General features: G+C 41.5%; 2 protein-coding genes and 1 pseudogene across 2 annotated transcripts in view; 1 reads left to right on the top strand and 2 right to left on the bottom strand.

Moving 5' to 3' along the window:
• Positions 1–15,242, bottom strand: part of LOC127696630 (guanylate-binding protein 6-like) — a 208,950-nt gene that overhangs the window by 27,673 nt on the left and 166,035 nt on the right. The window lies entirely within an intron of this gene.
• Positions 1–15,242, bottom strand: part of LOC127696628 (zinc finger protein 431-like) — a 229,751-nt gene that overhangs the window by 171,458 nt on the left and 43,051 nt on the right. The gene's annotated exons all lie outside the window — the stretch shown is intronic.
• LOC127696629 (proliferating cell nuclear antigen-like) lies at positions 8,913–9,752 on the top strand (annotated as a pseudogene).

Here is a 15,242-nt window from a genome sequence, read left to right as displayed (position 1 = left end):
GACCTGGTTGTCCTGGAACTCACTGTGTAGACTCAGATTGGCCCACTGATGCATCCCAAATGCTGGGATTAAAGGTGTGAGTCCACTTATGCCCATCCTGAATGATGTGTGGAAGTAGGCTCTGGTACTGTTGTTACTGTGGTTTATTTTCTCCACTCTGAGGAGGACTGGGAATTAAGTGTTCAGGACAAGGATGCTTGATTTAGAAATCCACACATCAGTGTGTAAAACACATTCACACTAACAATTGCACAAAACACAATAAAGAAACAAAAGAATGGGTGCAAACAAGGTAATACAACTTCCCCAAGAGGTCATAGTATGTCAGCAACTAAATATAAACATATTTAGTTAGGGAAAATACTGAACAAATCATTCAAGAATTTAAGGGAAAGTGGATTGCAATTTATAAAACATAAACAAGTGAAAGCAATAAGCCAAAGATAACAGCCTATAGTATATGAGTAATAAAAACAGATTTTCCAAGATAGACATTTTAGAAAAGATTGCACACAACTTTTTAGAAATTCAGAAGAAAGCAATCACAAAAGTCTAAATGAACTGAAATGTAAAATACCAGGCCTTCTAATTCAAGTTGCTGAGATATTGCTCTCAGAGAAGAATCAAAAAATTTATGATGCCCTCATCTTGCATGACCCCTAGGATATGACTGACAGATCAAATAGGAATGTTTTTATTAGAATATAATGCTGAAATACAGACTAAAGTCATAGAAAACCTATTCACTCAGACAATATCACAAAGTGTCCTGCATCTATTCAAAGATGAGGCCATCCATATTCAGAAATAATTTCTATCACATTGAAATGACCACGAAATAACCTTGTCTTATCACATTCTTGGCAAAATCCTGAGCTTGCAAGCCACACAAAGAACGCTGAAGGTTACTACAGAAAGGAGCCTAGTTACTTACAAAGCACCTGACTGACAAAGTAGTCAGAACAACAGCATAGTGCTTATAAAAATCCCCAAGACCACAGCATAGAATGATGCACTTAGAGCACTCAGAAAATAACTGACAGTCAACATGACTACACAAAAAATTGTACTTTATATAAACCTTCAGGATGAGATTAACTAATGTAGTGTATGACTACTTGGCAAGCACTGAAGAAGATAGTTACAGGAAAATTCTAAACACAAGGAAGAAGACACAAAGCTACAACCAAGAGCATAGAAGAAATAAATCCTGTAGTTCTAAGGAATCAAAAGTATTAACTCTTTAAGTGCTGGTTATCTTTTCATCAACTTGGCAAGTGCTGGAGTCACCTGGGAAAAAGGAACCTCAGCTGAGCAACTGCCCCCATCATGTTGGCAAGTCTATTGGGGCATACCAAACATGTGAAAGATCTGTATGACAAGAACTTCAAGACTCTGAAGAAGGAAATGGAAGAAGACCTCAAAAAATAGGAAAACCTCCCATGCTCATGGATCGGTAGAATCAATATAGTTAAAATGGCCATTTTGCCAAAAGCATTATACAGATTCAATGCAATACCCATCAAAATCCCAACTCAATTCTTCACAGAGTTAGAAAGAGCAATTATCAAATTCATCTGGAACAACAAAAAACCCAGGATAGCTAAAACTATTCTCAGCAACAAAAGAAAATATGGGGGAATCAGTATCCCTGACCTCAAGCAATACTACAGAGCAATAGTGTTAAAAACTGCATGGTATTGGTACAGTGACAGGCAGGAGGATCAATGGAACAGGATTGAAGATCCAGAAATGAACCCACACACCTATGGCCACTTGATCCTCGACAAAGAGGCTGAAAACATCCAATGGAAAAAAGATAGCCTTTTCAACAAATGGTGCTGGTTCAACTGGAGGTCAGCATGCAGAAAAATGTGAATTGATCCATCCTTGTCTCCTTGTACTAAGCTCAAATCCAAATGGATCAAGGACCTCCACATAAAGCCAGACACTCTGAAGCTAATAGAAAAGAAACTGCGGAAGACCCTTGAGGACATCGGTACAGGGAGAAAGTTTCTGAACAGAACACCAATAGCATATGTTCTAAGAGCAAGAATTGACAAATGGGACCTCATAAAATTACAAAGTTTCTGTAAGGCAAAGGACACCATCAAGAGGACAAATCAGCAACCAACAAATTGGGAAAAGATCTTCACCAATCCTACATCAGCTAGAGGGCTAATATCCAATATATATAAAGAACTCAAGAAGTTAGACTCCAGAAAACCGAACAACCCTATTAAAAAATGGGGTACAGAGTTAAACAAAGAATTCTCACCTGAAGAACTTCGGATGGCGGAGAAGCATCTTAAAAAATGCTCAACTTCATTAGTAATTAGGGGAATGCAAATCAAAACAACCCTAAGATTTCATCTTACACCAGTCAGAATGGCTAAGATTAAAAATTCAGGAGACAGCAGGTGTTGGAGAGGGTGTGGAGAAAGAGGAACACTCCTCCACTGCTGGTGGGGTTGTAAATTGGTACAACTACTCTGGAAATCGTCTGGCGGTTCCTCCGAAAACTGGGCACCTCACTTCCAGAAGATCCTGCTATACCACTCCTGGGCATATATCCAGAGGATTCCCCACCATGTAATAAGGTTACATGTTCTACTATGTTCATAGCAGCCCTATTTATAATTGCCAGATGCTGGAAAGAACCCAGGTATCCCTCAACAGAAGAGTGGATGCAAAAAATGTGGTATATCTACACAATGGAGTACTATTCAGCCATTAGAAACAATGAATTCATGAAATTCTTAGGTAAATGGATGGAGCTAGAGAACATCATACTAAGTGAGGTAACCCAGACTCAAAAGGTGAATTATGGTATGCACTCACTAATAAGTGGTTATTAACCTAGAAAACTGGAATACCCAAAACATAATCCACACATCAAATGAGGTACAAGAAGAAAGGAGGAGTGGCCCCTGGTTCTGGAAAGACTCAGTGAAACAGTATTCGGCAAAACCAGAACGGGGAAGTGGGAAGGGGTGGGTGGGAGGACAGGGGAAGAGAAGGGGACTTACGGGACTTTCGGGGAGTGGGGGGCTAGAAAAGGGGAAATCATTTGAAATGTAAATAAATTATATCAAATAAAAAAATTAAAAAGAAAAAAGAAAAGAAAGCAGGCTGTGCAAGCCATGAGGAGCAGCTAGTAAGTAATGTTTTTCCATGGTCTCTGATTCAGTTCCTGCCTGAGTTTCTGCCTTTGCTTCTTTCAGTGATGGATTGTGATATGGAACTGTTGAGCCAAATAAATTTTCTCCTCCCCAAGATCCTTTTAATCAGGATGTTTTATCACAGCAATAGAAAACAAACTGACATTGAGACAGCAACTTCCAAGATGAGAGAAGAAAAAAAAAAAAAAAACCAATAGCAACTGAAGTCAAGGCAGAGAATCCAAGGAAGCCCCATCTATTTATAGGATTTTATTCATTCCACACATTTTATCCCTGACTCAAACATCAACTGAATTCAAAAGCAAAAATCAGTGACCAGGTGTTTCCAGCTCAGCAGGAACTCACTGAGCTGGCAAAGACATATCAAGACTGAGTGAAAGGTGGAAATGGGAGTTTTAAGCATTCAGCATCAGAAAGAAAGCAGGAGAAGCTAGGGTCATGCCCAACATAGCTGATATCCAGCCAGAGCTAGGAGAAACACAGGTGACTACATATTAATAATGTGAACACTTCATCTAGGTGGCTGGTTTTATGTATCAATTTGACACAGGCTGGAGTTATCAGAGAGAAAGGTGCCACCTTTTAAGGAAATGCCTCCATGAGATGAAGCTGTAAGACATTTTCTCAATTAGTGATCAAGTGGGAAGGGCCCATTTTGGGTGGTACCATCCCAAGGCTGGTAGTATTGTGTTCTATAAGAAAGCAAGTTAACAAGGCAGTGGAAGCAAGCCCAGAAGGAACATCCCTCCATGGCCTCTGCATCACCTCCTGCATCCTGACCTGCTTTAGTTCCAGTCCTTGTAAATGAGAGACCAAGACAGGAGGATTGGGTTTGGATGTCCTGGCTATGTATTCAACTCTTATCTCCCAGAAAACAAAAGTGGGCTGAGTGATTGCACATGGCCTGTTAACCTGGATCAGATGGTGCTGTGTGTACAGCAATGGACACATCATACACCACTTAAAGTTAAAAGTTGAAGAAAATATTTCATGCCTCAACCAGTTTTGACATTCTAGCATGGATTAGTGAGGGGCACACAAGTCACCCCTGCCCTAAATTCCACACAGTCTTCCCCTCCTCAGCAACACACACGCATAGCTGAGGAGCTATAGACAATGGGTGACTGCCAGGGGATGGGAAGTCAGTTTTTTCAGGAGAGTGATCCTTGCTGTGTTGACTACCCAGGGGAGGTTTTTACACCCATGAGTGTATTGGCAGTGCAGACTGGACTCCATGAGTTATGAAAAGGGAGAGAAAGGGGTAATAGGGAAGGAGGAGTGAGAGAAACAGGAGAAAGTTGAAGCTAGGTGGTGGTGGAGACTCTGAGGGGAATCCTGTTGGAAGGCAGCAGCTAAGGGTGAGTGAGGCTGACTGCGATTAAAATCTATAAATCTTATGTATGAAATTCTCAAAGAATAAACATTTTATAAATAAATGTTTTGTAATTGGAGTGCACACACACACAAAGAAAGGAGAGGCCCAGCAGTGGACTGACTGCATAAGCCTGAGGTCCTGTGTTTACATCCACACTCCAGGGGAAAGCCTGATGATGGCAAGGGGGAGGCAGGAGGGTATCATTGCACAAAGCATGAATCCCTAGGAAGTGGAGAATAGAATTGGAGCTGGACCGGCTCCTATGGGCTGGCAGCAGCAGGATTACTTTTTGTTAACAGAACATTAACAGAACTTTAGAAGGGAGATGACAAATACCCACCTATAATCTCAAGGCTCATAGCTTGAGGCCCAAGGATTCCAAGTTGAAGGACAGCCTCTGCTATACAGGAAGTTGTAGCCTGGGCTACAAAGTAAGACTGAGTGCAGTCTACTTGGAATCTAGAATTTAAGTTTGTAAGACATACTCTTATGAATTTCTGAACTTTATTGGCATCTGTTGCAATAGCTCCTCTTTGTCTCTAATTATATTTGTGTGTACTTTTCTTTGTTTAGGTTGCTAACAGTTCATTGATCTGGATTATGTTTTCAAACAACTCTTCATTTTATTGTTTGATTTTGTCATTGTATATTTTTTCTGTTTCCCTTTCATTAAATTCTACCCTGTTCTTAGTTCTTCACTTCAGTTGCTGTTTGGCTTGGAATGTTCTTGTGTTCCCATGGTAATGAGGTATATCATTTAACATTACTTTATAAACAAAGAGAGAGGGAAAAGTAAGGGAAGACAAAAGAGACTCAAAGTGTAGACTAGATGTCATGTCTGCAACATCTAATCATGGCTCTCATGGTTATCATGCAATAAATTCCGCTCCCCCCAAAAAAACAAAGGCATTTTTCAAAATATTTGCATTTCTTCATAATTGGGAGAATTATGATCAACTCTGACATAAGATTCAGCTGTGTTTTCCCAGTTCTTGTACTTAACAGCTATGAGTGTAAAAAAAAAAAATCACATTTTATAAAATAGACATTAATACAGAAAAAAATGAATGACAATCTACTGCATTCTCAGAGACATTTTCTACTGATGCAGGGAGGAGTGGAAGGGAATAGTAGCAGGCAAGGAACACTAAACACACACGCACACATGGGTAGAGCTTCTGGAGTGTGTCTTCCACTTCCTGCACTGGCTGTAAGGAGAAAAGCTATCAAGGTGATTACTCCATTTCTTTATTCTGTGGTAATGGACTCTGGGAGTGATGGACAAGGTCGGGACTGCAAAAGGCCTCAGAGTCAGGACCTGAAACACAGTGACCACTTCTGTTCCTTCTGAGTTCATGCTGAGGCTGTGGGAAGGGTTTGTTTCAGTGTGGCTTTCCTGGGGTTTGACTCTCTCACAACACCTGGACTAAGCATTGCTCCAGGAAAACAGACCAGGATCTGTGAGGACAGAGTGGGGGGCTAGAGAGAGAGAGAGAGAGAGAGAGAGAGAGAGAGAGAGAGAGAGGAGACAGAGAGAGAAAGAGAGAGATTCAGTCAGTGCAGTGTTTGCTGAACATGCATGTTCACCTACTCATCACCAACATGCAGGCAGCCACACTGTAACTGCAATGCAGTGATGGGGCAGACTCCTGGAACTCAGTGTTCTATCATCCTGGACAACCACTGAGTACAAGCCAAGAAAGGGTCTTGGTCTCACAAATAGTTACATGTTCTTTGTTAAAGTTTTACTGCTATATAGAGCCACTATGACCTAGAACTCGTAAGAGGACAAACTCTTAAGAGGACAATAAGAGGCTTACAGGTTCACAAGCTCAGTCCATTATCAATTAACAGGAGCATGGCAGAGTCCAGGCAGACATGGCTCAGGAGGAGCTGAAAGTTGTAAGTCTTGATCTGAAGTCTGCTAAAAGAAATCTGGCTCTTCTGCACTGAGCAGAAATTCAAAGACCACCTGAACAATGATGTGCATCCTCCAACAAGGCCACACCTCCTAATGCTGCAACTCCCTCTCTCAACCATATTCAAGCCACACCATTCTTCCTAATATTTCTAAATACACAATTTTTTTGAATGTGAAGCCAAATGTAGTGGTATCCTGGTTTAACTCCAGTGGGTTGGGAGGCAGTCAGGAGAACATGGATTTCAGGCAAGTTTTTCCCAAAGGAATATGATCCTATCCCACTAAATGAGGACCAGATAATCTGAGAAGTGGTTGGGATTAAGGTCCAGATATAGAATATACTTATGTGGCAGGAACGAGATAGGACATCTCTGTATCATTGCCCAAAGCATGAATCCCTAGGAAGTGGAGAATAGGATTGGGGCTAGAGCGGCTCCTGTGGGCAGGCAGCAGCAGGACTGAAGGTGGGTTTAGAAAGACCAAAATGGAAGAGAAGAAGGAGGATGAAAGTTCCCTAGCTGAGTGCTCGCCTACTGTGGCAGCTGTGGGTCCCTGCTACATAGAGATCCTGTGATCAGCAGAGTCACAAAGGACTGGGGAGTGGTTAGAAGGAATGACTGAACAGGGACAACAGGAAGAGCTATGGGGAAACTGAGTCTGTACCAAGAGCCAAACTGGTTATATTGTTACATTTCTTATCAATGTTTAACTTGTTTAAAAACACTCATATCATTAATAAGTACGTCCCTTTTGTGGAAAAAGATTTAATGAATTAGTTTGGACAAGAACATGTAGAAACACAAGGGGCAGACCTGCGAAGGTACAGATACAGCGGCTAGGAACCAGCAGCCTGTAATCCCTAGTGCTACAAAGGATCTTGGGAACTAGCAGATCTGGGAGTGGGCAATTGTTCCAAGAAGTAGTTTGTACAGATAAAACTGTACAAGACAAAACACAAACATCTTTGTCTCAGCAATGTTCCCTCAGGAGAGCCTCGTGGCAAATTCTATACCACTGAGTTAATGCTGGAGGTGACGTGACTTTTCACATCCAGAGTTTACCCTGAAATGTCCCAAGAGCCATTTCACATCACAATAACCCTGCCTTTTTATTGTAACTGTAGCCAAAGCCCCAAGCTAAGACTCCAGACCCATCACCAGAGACCCATCATCCCACTATCCTGGCTAGTTTTATGGCAACTAGATACAATGGAGGGTCATCAGAAAAGAAGGAACCTCATTTGAGAAAATGCCTCCATAAAATAGCTGCAGGGCACTTTCTAACTAGTGGTTGATGTGGAGGTCCCAGCTCATTGTGGTGGTGCCAACCCTGAGCTGTGGTCCTGGCTTCTGTTAGAAAGCAGGCTGAGAAAAACCACATGAAGCAAGCGAGCAACTAGCACCCTCCATGGCCTTCCCATCAGATGCTGCCCCAGGTACCTCCCCTGCATTAGATCTGTCCTGACTTCCTTATGTGATGAACAGAGCAATGCTTAAGTGTGATCCCAATAAGCCATTTTCTTCCCTAAATTGCTTTTTGTTCATGGATTTTGCTCAATCATCAAAAACTCTTGAGACCCTCTCCATAAATCCTACTCACTTAAGGAGCTGATTGAGGATGTTTTTATAGACGACTATTATGTATGTGATTTGGGTTGCTTTTGTTTTGACATAGTGCCTTTCATAGCCCAGGTTAGCCTCAAACATAGTATCTAGGGGAGAATGACTTTAAATCTGATCTTCTCAACACCAGTCAAGGATGTTAACTAGTGTATTCATTTGGAGCATGATGGTTAATCTTCTCACTGTAATGATGAAGAAATTGATACCAATGAATGTAAGATTTTCTAGGATAAATTCTATTTTCACTGGCCCAAAAATGGATTAATTTTCTTTTCTCATTATTATGGATGAGATGAACTAACATGCAATACTTGCTAACTTTAGTTTGTGGCTTGGTATCTATAATACAGCTTGTTGAACCTTTATACCTGTAAGCCAGCTCCAAATAAACATTGGCTTTATTAGAGGGGCCTTGGTCATGGTATACGTTCACAGAAGCAAAACCCTAAGACAGACATTGGTAACAGGGACTAGTGTATTGCTGTGATAGGCTGGACCATGCTTTCATCTGGAAGAATATGGATCTGGGGACTTTGTGTTTGTATAGTAGCAGAAAGCTTTAGATTTGGATTAATGGGCTATCCTCATTAGAATATGAATGATTTTGTTGCTGGTTATCCTTTGAAATGTTCAAAGCTGACCCAAGATCCCATTCATCCAAATTAAGATCCAGGCATGGGATTAGACGGTTGCGGGCACATGGGGCTGGTAGTGGTTGCTCTGGGCCTTCGCTGCCACTGCTTCTGCACCATGAATAGGGGAAGCTTGGCAGCCAGACCTTGTTCCTCTGACATTAGCTCTCGTCTAGTTGTTGCAACTCCGCCACCATGTTTGTGGCTTGCTTCATCCGAGGCTGGATCCTGAAGAAGGTGCTGGAGGCTCTCAAAGACCTTATCAATGAGGCCTGCTGGGACATCAGCTCGGGCGGCGAGAACCTACAGAGCATGGACTCATCTCATGTCTCCTTGGCGCAGCTTTCTCTGCAGTCCGAAGGCTTCGACACATACTGCTGTGATTGCAACCTGGTCATGGGCATGAACCTCACCAGCATGTCCAAAATTCTAAAATGTTCTGGTAATGAAGATATCATTACATTAAGGGCTGAAGATAATGCTGATACCTTCACACTAGTATTTGAAGCACCAAATCAAAAGAAAGTTTCAGACTATGAAATGAAGTTAATGGACTTAGATGTTGAGCAACTTGGAATCCCGAACAGGAGTACACCTGTGTAATAAAGATGCCATCTGGTGAATTTGCACGTATATGCCGAGACCTTAGCCATATTGGAGATGCTGTTGTGATATCCTGTGCAAAGGTTGGGGTGAAGTTTTCTGCAAGAGGAGAACTTGGCAATGGGAACATTAAGTTGTCACAGACGAGTAATGTTGGCAAAGAAGAGGAAGTGCTAACCATAGAGACGAGCCAGTTCAGCTAACTTTTGCTCTGAGGTACCTGAACTTTTTCACAAAAGCCACCCCACTGTCTCCTACATTAAGACTCAGTATGTCTGCAGATGTGCCTCTTGTTGTAGAGTATAAAATTGCTGACATGGGACACTTAAAGTATTATTTGGCTCCCACGATCGAAGATGAAGAAGGATCTTAGGCATTGCTAGAAATTGAGAAAACTAAACCTTTGAAGATTGCTTCTGAGATGTCAGTGTGTTCTGAGGTCTTTACTGTCACCAAGGGTGTACCTGAGTATTCTTAAATATCAAAAAAAGAATATGTAGATATCTTCTGTAAATAACCTGCTTTTTTTCCTCTCCATTCTCTACAATTTGCTTAAAGTATAAGCTCCAAAGTAAAAACTAGTTTTGTTAATGTGAATATTTCTGTCTTATAAATACTGGTGATTTTCACCAATGATCTTGACGCTAAATGCAATTGTAAGAAATACTTTTCAATTTAAATAAAGTTAACAATTTGAAAAGTCAAAAAAAAAAAAAAAAAAGATCTAGGCATGTTGGTACACTATGCCCTTCCCCCAGTCTTTGGGTAGGAATTCCTGTTTTAGCCATAATCCCCTCCACCTAGGGTGTAGTGCTCAGACCAAGGTGAAGTTCCTCATTCTTCCAGATCTACAAATTCCTGAATTAAGCAGGTGACCCACCCAGCCAACACAGCAGTGTAGCCAACACCCAGGGATCAGTGAGACCAGTTCCATGAACACACCCTGAAATTTGGGGGAAGGGTTCTCCCTACACCTTTATATTTGAAGTCCCCCCCCAATAAACTTTGAGCCTTGATCAGAAAACTTGTCTTGGCTCCTTATTCTCTCTCGCAAGCCCATTCAATTCCATCCCCAGCTTTACTTCCAGGTACACTGTTTAATGTAACTGTGGGCAGTTACAGATTGGTGCCCGAATATGGGACTTGGAAACAGAGAGATCAACTGAGGGAAGCTGTCTTGGGTAGAGGTCCACAGGAAAGAAAAGGGTTAGGTATCTGGCAAGGTAAGAAATATAGAGCATTAAAGTTAGAGCTATAAATGTCATTTTTTGAAGGCTGTTGTTGCAGGGCTGCAAAAGGGATACAGGCTAGACTGAATCAGTGTAGACCTGACGCTGAGATCAACTAGGGGAGACAGCAAATTGGGACAGTGAATTTTATTAGGCAAATTGCCTGCATTCAAGTACTGCATCAGATGAGCTGAAGAGGGCATAAAATAAAATAAAATAAAATAAAATAAAATAAAATAAAATAAAATAAAATAAAATGAGTAAAAAAGAAAAAAAACAAAAAACAGATTTGAGAAACATGAGAGAAAAAGAAAAACACAGAAGAAAAATGGATTTCAAAACACTCCTAGGGACAAGAAGAAATCTGGAGAGGTCCTGTTTCTTCTATGGACCCTACTGGAGATATACTTAGTTCTATACAAGTAAGTGCTCTTCCCTCTCTATGTCTTGTGTGTCTTTGGTGCACCAATTTGTCCATGTGTCAATTTGTGTCTATCTTTGTTTTGTTGTTTCAATGACTGTTGTCCTGTTTCATATTAAAAAGAAAAACTGGTAAAAACTTTATCTGCTGGTGGTGCATCTCTTAATCCAGTCTAGTTTACACAATTGATTGTGGTTACCTAGAGCTAAATTGAGACCAGCATCACCCAGGAGAAATCTTCTGGGTAGTATTTTCTGAGAGCACAAAGAAACTGTGTTCCAGAGATTGCCAAGGTTGTACCATGTGCTGCCAAGCATAAACAAACTTGGTAATGTGTAAGAGTCACCCATGTGGTACTGCTCTGTAAGGCTTGAAGGCATCATGAAGAACAACTGAGGCTTAGCACCGTGGAAGGCCATGGAAGGTCATTGGGGAAAAGTGCAGCCTCAGTTGCACTTGATAGCCCAGGACTGAAGGGGTCATGCAAAGGAGTTGAGGCTTGCCACCATGAAGAGAGGCTATAGGTGAAGCCAAGTTATAGCAGAAGATCCCAGTGTATTGGCGATGCCAGTACCGTGGAGATGATCACCAAGATCAGCAGCAGCAGTGGGTCAACCTGAGATTAGAGGGCTACAGAGGGCACCTATGGAGATGGGATGCCAGCCCCCTGAAGGAACCTAGAAAATCATCTCTAGGTCTCAGATACTGGAACATGAAGTTGAGAACTTGAAGGTGCCTTAGAGGCCCAACGATGTTAAAAGCAATGTCATAGCAATGGGATGCCAGCCAAGGAAATCTGCTAACAGGGAGTAAAACTGAAAGGATAGAAAATAATACAGCCTAACTCTAATGACCCCAAGAAGTCAGAAGTTTAAAATGTTATTTCACTTTGTTAGAAAGTAGGAAAAAGGTCACATTCCAGAGCCTGCCCTTTGTTTAGACCTAGCAGAAAGGCCTTGAATAGGTGATCCTGGCCCCACAAGGTAACTGGAAATGGGCTAAGCTTATCTTGCTTCTGTAAACTGCTTATGCCATTACCCCTATGCAGAAGTTCACGCAGCTATAGACATTCAAGAAACTAGGAAACTAATTGGTCCACTGAGCGCAGGCTCTGAGAATTTAAACTGATTGGCCTAAAAACTATGGAGTGGTACAAATCAATTGGCTCGCATTTGGCGGGCTCTCCATGCTAAGAAATGGTTGGTTTGTGAGTCGTGGACTTTGTGGTAAACTTATAAAAGCTGTCGCGACTGGCTTGCATTTCACGGGCTCTCCATGCTGAGAAATGATTGTGAATTTGTGATTCACAGGCTTTGTCGTAAACTTTTAAAAGCTGTGGCAATTTGGTACTCTTGGTCCTCAGTCCTCGACCCCTGCACGGTGTATGACTGTGGAACCCAGAATTCTGGAATAAAGAAATCCTCATGTTATTGCATTGAGACTGTTTCTTGTGAGTGATTTGGGTGTCGCCTTCTGGGGTGTGGGGTGCTGGGGCACTGTCGGTTTTTGGGGGTCTTACAGAACCAGCCCAGGAGAAAGAAGTTTTAGTCAAGAAAGAAAAATTAGTATTGGAGATATGAATATAGCTTTGACATCAGACATGGAGATGCAGAGTATATACTTTGTCCAACTCATTTCCTATATTTCTCTGGAAATTACAGTCAAGTGATTGGATAAATCTCAGAAGAGACCTTGAACTTTAAACATTGTTGATACTATCTTGTTGATAAAACATAGTTAAGATTTGGGGGCTTTGGAAGTTGGACTAAATGTATATTTTTATTATGTTCTGTGTAAGTATGGCCCACATGGACTCATGTGTTTGAAAAAGCCTATGGGAATCAGGAAATGGAATGTGATGGTTTGTGTATGCTTGGTCCAGTGATTGGCACTATTAGGAGGTATGGGCTTGTTGGAATAGGTCACTGTGGGTTGGGGTATTAATACCTTCATCCTAGCTGCCTAGAATTCAGTATTCTGCTACCAGCCTTCAGATGAAGAAATGACTCTCAACCCCTCTTATATCATGCCTGCTTGGATGCTGCCACGTTCCTGCCTTGAACATATTGGACTGAACCTCTGCCCCGGTAAGCCACCACTATTAAATGTTGGCCTTATGAGATTAGCCTTGGCCTCTCTTCATAGCAGTAAAATCCTAGTAAGACAAATATATAATGTATTTTAGCCATTCCCTCTCCATCCTATGCCTCATCTCCCTTACAATCTCTACAAATACTTTTTTAAAAGTCTGGTTCTCACATTCACATTTTTGGGGCTTATCTTGTGACCCAGAGTAGTTAAGCAAGGCTGTCTGTGGGATCCTGGGTTTCAAGCTTTCCACTGGAGCAAAATCAACGCTGGCCTCTCTTCCGTGCTCTGCTAGTAGCCAAAAGTTCAATAGAATGGGGGATGAGCTCACTGAGTTCCCCTCTGTTCCTTCCTGAGCTGATGAGGAGTCCACTCTTGTGCTGTAGCTGTAGAGTTGGGAGACAGACCATGATGGCCTTGGCTGTGCATGAGTACAATATTGCATTTCTTCTCAGCTGATGTGTCTTGCACTATTTCTCCCCATATTCCACAAAGTTCGGGGATGTATGGGGGTTCTATAAGTTTCCTGTTTGGAATTAAGAACGCAGGTGTTCCTTAGTCTTATACTGTAAGCATACCTGAGTCTCTGTATTCATGGCCTTCCAAAGCATAGGGAACCTCTCTGGCTAATGCTGGCTGGCTGCAGAATTTGTTCATGACAATAATTACAAACATTGAGAGGATAGTTTAGAATCACATCTTTTTAAACAACTTTCAAAAATTCCTCCCCAGGAAATAAGAACCTCTTATATCTTAGGATATAATAACTGCACATACATAACCATTAAGAGGATAATCCTTATACAAGCTAAAGAAAGGTGACTCTCCCAGAAGCCTCACAATGAGAGTCCTATGACCTGGAAGGTCAAGAATTTTTGACCAGGGCTGGAGAGATGGCTCAGCAGTTAAGAGCACTGACTACTCTTCTAAAGGTCATGAGTTAAAATCCCCGCAACCACATAGAGGCTCACAACTAACTGTAATGGTACCGATGGCCTCTTTTGGGGTGTCTGAAAACAACTACAGTGTATTTATACATAAGATAAATAACTCGAGAACAATAATTAAAGAAAAATAACAGTACATCACTATTTCAATGGACACAAAGCTTATGCCAAACTCTTTTTGTTTATGTACTGTTTCTTTCCATTTAAAACTCATAATTTCAACACATCATTAAAATTTTATTTTTGACAGCGTTTGCTGATGCAAAATGAGACAAGTGATGCACAAGAACAGAAGAAACATGGAATTCTAGACCTGGGACCAGAGGAGATCAAGAGTTTCAGGAAGCCGGGCAGTGGTGGCATACGCCTGTAATCCCAGCACTCTGGAACGCAGAGGCAGGCGGATTTCTGAGTCCAAGGACAGCCTGGTCTACAGAGTGAGTTTCAGGACAGCCAGGGCTATACAGAGAAACCTTGTCTTGAAAAAACCAAAAATCAAGAAAAACAAAAAACAAAAAACAAAAAAAGAGTTTCAGGAAGGAGTCAGTGAATTTCTGTCTTTATCCTGTACTAAGACTGAAGAGATAGCCACAGTGGCTTAGCTACAGGACATCCCCAGCAACACTGGTGACACACTGAGCCTGTGGTAGCACTGGACTTGACACATGCTAAGATAGGAGCTGCTGCTAGAATTCTGCCTGAGCTATAATTAATTGCTGCCCTTGTCTCTTCATCCCTGTGACTCTCCATTCCTTTGTATCTCTTAAGATTTTGCAGTTCTTTTATTTATTTGTTTGTTTGTTTAGGTTTTTGGATTTGGTTTTTAGCCCTGGCTGTCCTGGAACTCACTCGGTAGACCAGGCTGGCCTTGAACACAGAAATCTGCCTGCCTTTGCCTCCCAGAGTGTTGGGATTACAGGCGTGCACCACCACTGCCCAGCAGATTTTACAGTAGTTAAATCCATTGAAAGAGCAGATTTCTTGTTCTTGACAGGACAATCTGTGAGGAAGTCTGTGGATGGCCTCCTCTGCTTTCCCTTTACCATCCATGTCCTCCTGACCAGAAACTGGTAAGGAAGTCGTCTAAGAGGGTATGTCACACCAAGAGAGAGAAGTACTCTCTCTCCATGCATGTTTTCTTAGCAGCAATTCAAAATAAAAACTTACATTATTATTATTAATCATTTATATTTTTCTGAATATCCATAAAATATTTAACATA

The sequence above is a fragment of the Apodemus sylvaticus genome, chromosome 11, assembly GCF_947179515.1.
Source record: "Apodemus sylvaticus chromosome 11, mApoSyl1.1, whole genome shotgun sequence".
NCBI classification, from domain to species: Eukaryota; Metazoa; Chordata; class Mammalia; order Rodentia; family Muridae; genus Apodemus; species Apodemus sylvaticus.
Note: the sequence above shows the minus strand (reverse complement) of the source record. Positions and strands in the feature narration are given on the sequence as shown.